Here is a 7,568-nt window from a genome sequence, read left to right as displayed (position 1 = left end):
CAGGTTATTACATTTGTTTTTTGTCTCACTTCCCATCTTTTCCTCCATCTTCTCCTCCATCTTCTGATCATAATTGAGCATTTTACTTATCCCATTATATCTCCTCTATTGACTTACTGATGCCTCTTTAAAAAACTTTTTAGAGGTTTTCTTCTGGTTCTATATATATATAATTTTTTTTTTGAGATGGAGTCTCACTCTATTGCCCAGGCTGGAGTGCAGTGGCATGATCTTGGTTCACTGCAAGCTCTGCCTCCTGGGTTCATGCCATTCTCCTGACTCAGCCTCCCAAGTAGCTGGGAATACAGGCACCCGCCACCATGCCCGGCTAATTTTTTGTGTTTTTAGTAGAGACGAGGTTTCACCATGTTACCCAAGATGGTCTCGATCTCCTGACCTTGTGATCCACCTGCCTTGGCCTCCCAAAGCGCTGGGATTACAGGCATGAGTCACCACACCTGACCCACAATATATATTTTTAAACAATCTGAGCATACCTTAAAATAATACTGTACTTCTTCAAGTGTAGTATAAGGACCAGTATACATGGAATTCCTCCCTCCTCTTCCTGTGTTGTTTTTATTACACACTTCACTTTGACATATGCCACAAACATACAATAAATTATTATAATCTTCCCTTTAAACAATCATCTTTTAGAGAAATTAAATTTAAAAATGATTTTATTTTGTCTTCAGTCAATTTCCAGTGTCTTCAATTCTTTTTCTAGATTCAAGTTTCTGTGTGTATAATATTCCTTCCACTTGAAGAACTTTTACATTTTTTGTGTAGAGTGGGTTTTCTGGTAATGAATTCTTTCAGAGTTTTTTTTGGAAGTCTTCATTTTTCATTCAGTTCTTAAAAAAAAAAGAAATCTCTCCATTGTCTTTTTGCTTGCATGGTTTCTGATGAGAAGTCTGTGGAAATTCTTATCCATGTTTCTCTGTAGATAATGTATCTTTTTCCCCATCCAGCTTCAAGATTGTCTTCGTCCTTCGTTTGTGGTGGTTTGAAGATGCGTCCAGGTGTGGATTTTCCTGGTGTTTACCCTTCTTGGTGTTCTCTGGGCTTCCTGAATCTGTGATCTGGTGTCTGTCACTCATATTGGAGAATTTTTAGCAGTTAGGTCTTCAAATACTTCTTCCAGCCTCTTCTCTGTGTCTTCTCCTTCTGGAATTGCACTGCATGTATGTTAGGCCATCCAATGTTGTTCCAGGCTCTTCCCACGTGTGCCTGCCCTCTTCTGGGGTGGTGCCAGGGTTAGCATGTGTGTCTGACCCTCTCACGGGGTAGAGCTTTTTCTTTTTTCTGTTTTCCTTTCCCTGCTTCTGTGGACTCCTACCAGTGACAGAGGCTTGGATTTTTGTGCTGTTGTTTTTTTCTTTGCAGACTTTGTTCCATTGGGCAGAGAGTGGGGATGGGTCTGGGCAGAGTTTTGGGGGTAAATGTGTTTCCTTCCACCAGTACCCCAGGTAAAGCTTTCCTAGGATTTTCCCTGTGTCTTCCCTGGGAGTGGTTGGTGGGATCCTTGGAAGAAAATCTTCGAGAGGGTGAGAAGCTCCCATATGTCTGTGGCTCCAAGGGTGTCACACTCCCATGCTTATCCATGCTTGGCCTTTAGTAAATTCTTACACATTTCTACCCAATATAGATCTGTATCTACCAGCTTGTAATAGATTCAGTGGCATCTGCCCCAGGTGAGAACATGCTCAGGTCCTGTTTCTCCCTGGAAGCCTGTTTTTCTCCAGATTTTGGCTTGCTTGTCTCCCCTGTGACTCCATTTCTCTGAAGGCCTGATGAAAAATCATTAACTTGCAGTTTCTCAGCCTTTTTTCTTATTGTAAGGGCTGAAGCAAGGCTCTTTCTGCTGTCTTCAAGCTGAAACTGGAAATCTGCTTTCTCTTTTGAAAGGTATTTTTGTGGGATGTAGGATTCTAGGCTGACGATTTTTTCTGTCTGCAAAGATGTCATCCATTGTATCCTGCCTGCATTGTTTCTAATGAGAAGCTGGAGGTATTTCTTTTCTTCCCCGCCTACATGTCACGTTTAATTTTTCTCTAGCTGCTTTTGAAAGTGTATTTTTATTTTTGGTTTCCAGTATTTGTTATAAAGTGCCTTGGTGTGTTTGTGTATGTGTATGGTATGTGTGTGTCTCTCTGTGTGTGGGGTGTGTGCATGCACATATTTGTGTGGTGTGTGTGTGTGGTGTGTGTGTGTCTTTGTGGTGTGTGTGTGTGTGTGGTTGTGTGTGTGTGGTGTGTGGCTGTGTGTGTCTCTGTGTGTGTATGTGTGTTTGTGTGTGTTCATGTGTTTGTCTCTATGCGTGGTGCATGTTTGTGTATGTGTGTGTGTTTGTGTGTGTCTCTGTGTGTGTGTGGTGTACATGTGTCTCTCTGTGTGTATGGTGTGTTTCTGTGTATGTGTCTCTCTGTGTGTGTGTCTGTGTCTGTGTATTTGTGTGTGTGTTTCTGTGTGTGTCTCTGTGTCTGTGTGTTTGTGTGTCTGTGTGTTTGCGTGTCTGTGTGTTTGTGTGTGTGTTTCTGCGTATGTCTGTGTGTTTGTGTGTATCTGTGTGTTTGTGTGTCTGTGTGTTTATGCGTGTGTCTCTGTGTTTGTGTGTGTGTCTGTGTGTCTGTGTGTTTGTGTGTGTGTCTGTGTGTGTCTCTCTGTGTGTCTGTGTGTGTGTCTGTGTGTATCTGTGTGTTTGTGTCTGTGTGTGTCTGTGTGTCTCTGTGTGTGTTTGTGTGTGTGTCTGTGTGTTTGTATGTGTGTGTTTGTGTGTCTCCGTGTGTGTCTGTGTGTTTGTGTGCGTGTCTGTGTTTGTGTGTGTCTGTGTGTTTGTGTGTGTGTCTGTGTGTTTGTGTGTGTCTGTGTGTGTGTTTGTGTGTGTGTGTGTGCATGCATGCACGTTATGTTTAGGGTTTGTTATTTCTTCTGTAGGTTTTCATGGTTTTTTTTTTTTTTTTTTTTTTTTTTTTTTGAGATAGAGTCTCACTCTGTCACCCAGGCTGGAGTGCAGTGGCTCGATCTTGGCTCACTGCAACCTCCGCCTCCCAGGTTCAAGCAATTCTCCTGCCTCAGCCTACTAAGTAGCTGGGACTACAGGCACATGTCACCACACTCAGCTAATTTTTGTATTTTTAGTAGAGATGGGGTTTCACCAGGTTGGCCTGGCTGGTCTCGAACTCCTGACCTCAGGTGATCTGCCCACCTCGGCTTCCCAAAGTGCTGGGATGACAGGTGTGAGCCACTGTGCCTGGCATTTTTCATGATATTTTGAAAAATTTTCGACATTATTTCTTCAAATACTTTTTTTTATCCCTGCTGCAGTCTTTTTCTCCTCTCTTTCTGGGGCTCCAAGAATGGATTCAATGGATACTGACACTTACATTAGACTACTTGACGTTGTCTCACTGAATCTGTCTATTTTCTGAATGCTTTCTCTCTCTCTTTCCTTCAGATCGAATAATTTCTGTTGCTCTGTCTTTCAGTTCACCAATTCTTTTTTCTGCCGTCTCCAATCTGTTTGTGAAGCTCGCCCAGGGTGGTTTTTGTTCCAGGGAGTGTAGTTTTCAGTGTTGGAATTTCCATTTTGTTTCAGGGCGTTTCATTTCTGCTGAGAGTCTCCATCTGTTTGCTTATCGTCACCGTCTGTTCTTCTAAGCTCTTGAACATATTTGTAATAGCCGTTTCTAAGTGCTCGTCTGTGAACTCCAGTGTCTCTGGGTGTATTTCTATTTACTGTTAGTCCTTTTCCTGGCTGTGTGTCAGATTTTCTCAAATCTCCACATGTAGTTTTTTTTTTAACGTAGGCTGGACATTAAAGATGCTCCACTGTTGCGTCTGGACTTGCAGCAGTGCATCCTCGCTGTTGGGCATTTTCCTGGGTCAGATGGTCCTGCCGAGCTGCTTTTCAGCTTTGCTAGGGTGGGTCTGGTGCAGCCTTTACTCTAGGGCCAGGAAGCCAACTCCCAATGCCTGGCATTCCTGCTGGGTGCCCAGGCCTCCCGCTCTGGCTGGTTGGGACGTGAATGACTCCCAGCAGCGTGTCGCCTCCAGGCTGTCCTCAGCTCCAGTCCCTTCATTCAGAGATGTCCTCTGTCAGGCCTCACCTTGCCTTTCACGTGGGCAGCTCAGTATCCAGAAGCCCTTAGAGGACCTTCCATGTGTTTCTGAATCTCTTCTCTGTGCAGCTGCCTCCTCTCTGATCCTCTGCCCTGCAAATCCCAGCTGCCTCAGTCTCCCCAGACTGACAGAGCTCAGTGCGACCCCTGTACTCTGCTTGGGTTCCACCGGCCCATCCTGTGTCCAGAAAGTGCCTCCAGGCAGAAGTTAGGGAGACCACAGGGCACAGTGGCACAGCCTGTGGCCCAGTGTCTGCAAACAGCCGCTTCGTTGATTTTGCCCAGCTTGACAGTCGTGTATGATAGGAATGCTTGTCCTGTGCATGTTCGTTTGTCATGGCGGAAGCAGAAGTTCAAGTGCATGTTTTCCGCTGCACAGAAGGGGGCATTCTGCACTCCTTGTTCCTCTCCGTTGTCCCTGAAGGCCGTGTCCTGGAGAGCAGGCTGCGGGAGAGCGCGGAGAGCAGACTGCTTCCTCCTCACGGCTGCCTGGTGCCCACTGCATGGCCGCACCCTGGTTCATCTGACCAGGCCCTTGCTGAAGGACAGCTGGGATGTCTCCGTTGTTTTGATACTGCTAATAATGCCATGACAACCGCCCTTGGGCGTATGTGATTTCCTACATTGGAGACGGCTGCGTCAGGCGATTACACCCGTACTTTGCTCATAGGTTGCTGGATCTTCCCTGCGCACCGCGGCACTTTGCGCCCCACAGGAATGGTACTGTTGTGTGTGCTCCAAGCGGTGGGAGACAGGGCCCACTTCTCCGCACAGCTGCCTGCAGAGCAGAGCGCGCGGTCAAGCCCCAGGGCAGCGCCCACTGATGGGGAAGAAGCGGTGTCTCCAGGCAGCTCCCAGGCACTCTTGCTAAGTGAGGTCCCTCTGATGGCCTCTGTCTGAGGGTGGGCTGCATGTCTGCGCGTCTCTCTGACCTGCCTGTTGACATCTTCTATGTCCCTTTTGTTCTGATCAGGTTTTGGTCTTTTTCCCTCCCTGTTTTTATCGGAGCTCTTTCCATGTTAGGGAGATCAGCCCTTTGACCCTGACGTAAATTGTGCATTTTTCCCCTCTGTGTTGATCGTGTGTGCTTTAGCTTTGTTCATATTTTGCTTTTTGGTATGGTCTCAATTTTTTATATGTAATTGTAACATTTACACATCAATATCATCAGTATCTTCCATGATTGCTTCTGACTCTGGAGCCACAGTTTTTCCCACTCTTAGATTATAAAGAAATTCACACGCTGCAAATTCCTTAGGTTCATTTGTAGTTTCTTCTTTTCTTTTTTTCTTTTTTAAACAGAGACGAGGATTCCCTATGTTGCGCAGGCTGGTCTTGGACTCCTGGGCTCAAGTGATCCTCCGGCCTCAGCCTCACAAAGTGCTGGAAGGCGTGAGCCGCTGTGCCAGGCCCTGTGGTTTCATTTTTTGCATTTCAATCTCTGATCCACTTGGAGTTTACTCTGGGATATGCCATAAAGTCAGATCCCATTCTATCTTTTCTAAATGTTTATCCAGTTGTTCTTATAATGCTGAGTTTCGCCTGGGCTCAGCACGGGCTCGGTTGTACCCCCTACTGTGTGTTCTGGAAAAAGGCTTCCTGAAAGCAGCCCCTTTCTCGTGGGACTCAGGCAAGACTCACGACACCCCCTGGTTTACCAGGAGCGAGGCCAGCCCCAGAACCCCCAGCCCCTCTGCCTGGCGAACGATCCACGGGACTGCTCTTCCCACTAAGGTGGTGGCCCCACCACCCCCAGGAGCTCTGCCTTTGAGGACCCTCCAGCCCCTTGAAGACTGTGCAGGAAGGACCAAGACCTTGCCTCAGTGCCATCCAGACAAGAGGAAGGTGGCAGGTCCAGGGGGGGCCTGTGGGGTGGAGGAGGCTGGTGGGGGGGTCTCCTTTCAAGGGGCAGGCCGCAGAGACCTCAAGAGCCAAGCTGAGGCTCAAGCTGTGGTCGCTGGAGCAGAAGGGTGGGGCGGGAAGACTCCGCTAGACTCGGGGGCCCGGTGCAGGGGCCCAACAGGGTCAGGAAGGCCTGGGCTATGGGGTGAGGCTGGGGAAGCAGAGTCCAGGATGGGGTCAGGGGAGCTGAGTCAGGCAGGCGCGGGGCACCCGGGCCTGGCAGGACAGGATCCAGGCTGAGGGGGCAGGCCCCGGGGATCCGGTCTCAGGACGAGCTTTTCCAAAGGTGTCTTCCATGTGCAGCTGGCCCTACACCCAAGGTCACTTTCTATCCTGCAGCTGGAAGGTGTCCAATCCATTGGAAGGCAGCGTCAGTTCTGACGGATCCGATTGGCTGGCCCCTCTTCGCTCAGATCAGCTGCTCTCAAAAGCTTCCTGACTGACCCCTGGGTTAGTTGATGCAGGCTGGGGGACCTGAGGCTCCTGCAAAAGAGCTGGTGGGTGGGGCAGGTGGAGGTGGGGCTGATGGCTGCCACTCTGCTTTAGGACACAGTGCAAGGTGGCCGGGAAAACATGCCACAGACGAGGGGCTTTCGCCACAGAAATGAATCGTCTCCCAGTTCTGGAGGTCAGAAATCCGAGGTCAAGGTGTGAGCAGGGATGGTTCCCTCCTGGGTCTAGGAGCACGTGTCCCAGGTGCAGCTCCTGGGATGACCGGCTGCCCTTCCCAGCCACGTGTGCTGGACCCAGACTGTGAGGCAGCAGCACCCCTCCCATGGCCCCAGCCCCAGAGCTGGGGTTCAGAAAGGCCAAGTCTCCCAGAAGGTTGCACAGCGTTTTGGGGTCCGAGCGGGTTTCCGTCATGAGGCCAGCACCTCAAACGCAGAGCTCCATGATTGGGTGCTGTGCCAAGATGTGTTTGTCAACCCTGACACATCTTTTTAAGAGGTTACAGAACTCTGCTCCCGATGGCTCTGATGCTCTCACGGAGACACTGGGACCCAAACTGAGAGAGTAGGAGAGAGGTTGCCAAGGAAACCTGCCCAGAGATGCAGCTGGCGACATTAGCGCCCATCACTTCCACAAGCCTGTGGTGTGGAAGTCAGGGAACCACAGAGCACATGCACCTGCTGGGGGTTTGCACATATGAACATATATGTATGTGTGTGAGCAGGTATGCACATGTCTGTGTGTGAGCAGGTGTGGACATGTGTGTGTGTGTGTGAGCAGGTATGCATATATGTGAGCAGATGTGCACATGAGTATGTGTGCATGGCAACAGGTGTGCACATGTGTATGCATGTGGGCAGGTGTGCACTTGTGTCTGAGTGTGAGCAAGTGTGCACATGTGTATGTGTGCATGCGAACAGATGTGCACGTGTGTGAGCAGGTTTGCATATGTCTATGTATGTGAGCAGGTGTGCATGTGTCTGGGTGTGAGCAGTTGTGTGTGTGTGGGCAGGTGTGCACATGTGTATGTATGTGTGGGCAGGTGTACACCTGTCTGTGTGAGTGTGAACAGGTGTGCACGTCTGTGTGCAT

This window comes from Nomascus leucogenys, chromosome 20, assembly GCF_006542625.1.
Source record: "Nomascus leucogenys isolate Asia chromosome 20, Asia_NLE_v1, whole genome shotgun sequence".
Taxonomy (NCBI): Eukaryota; Metazoa; Chordata; class Mammalia; order Primates; family Hylobatidae; genus Nomascus; species Nomascus leucogenys.
This window is presented reverse-complemented; position numbering follows the sequence as displayed.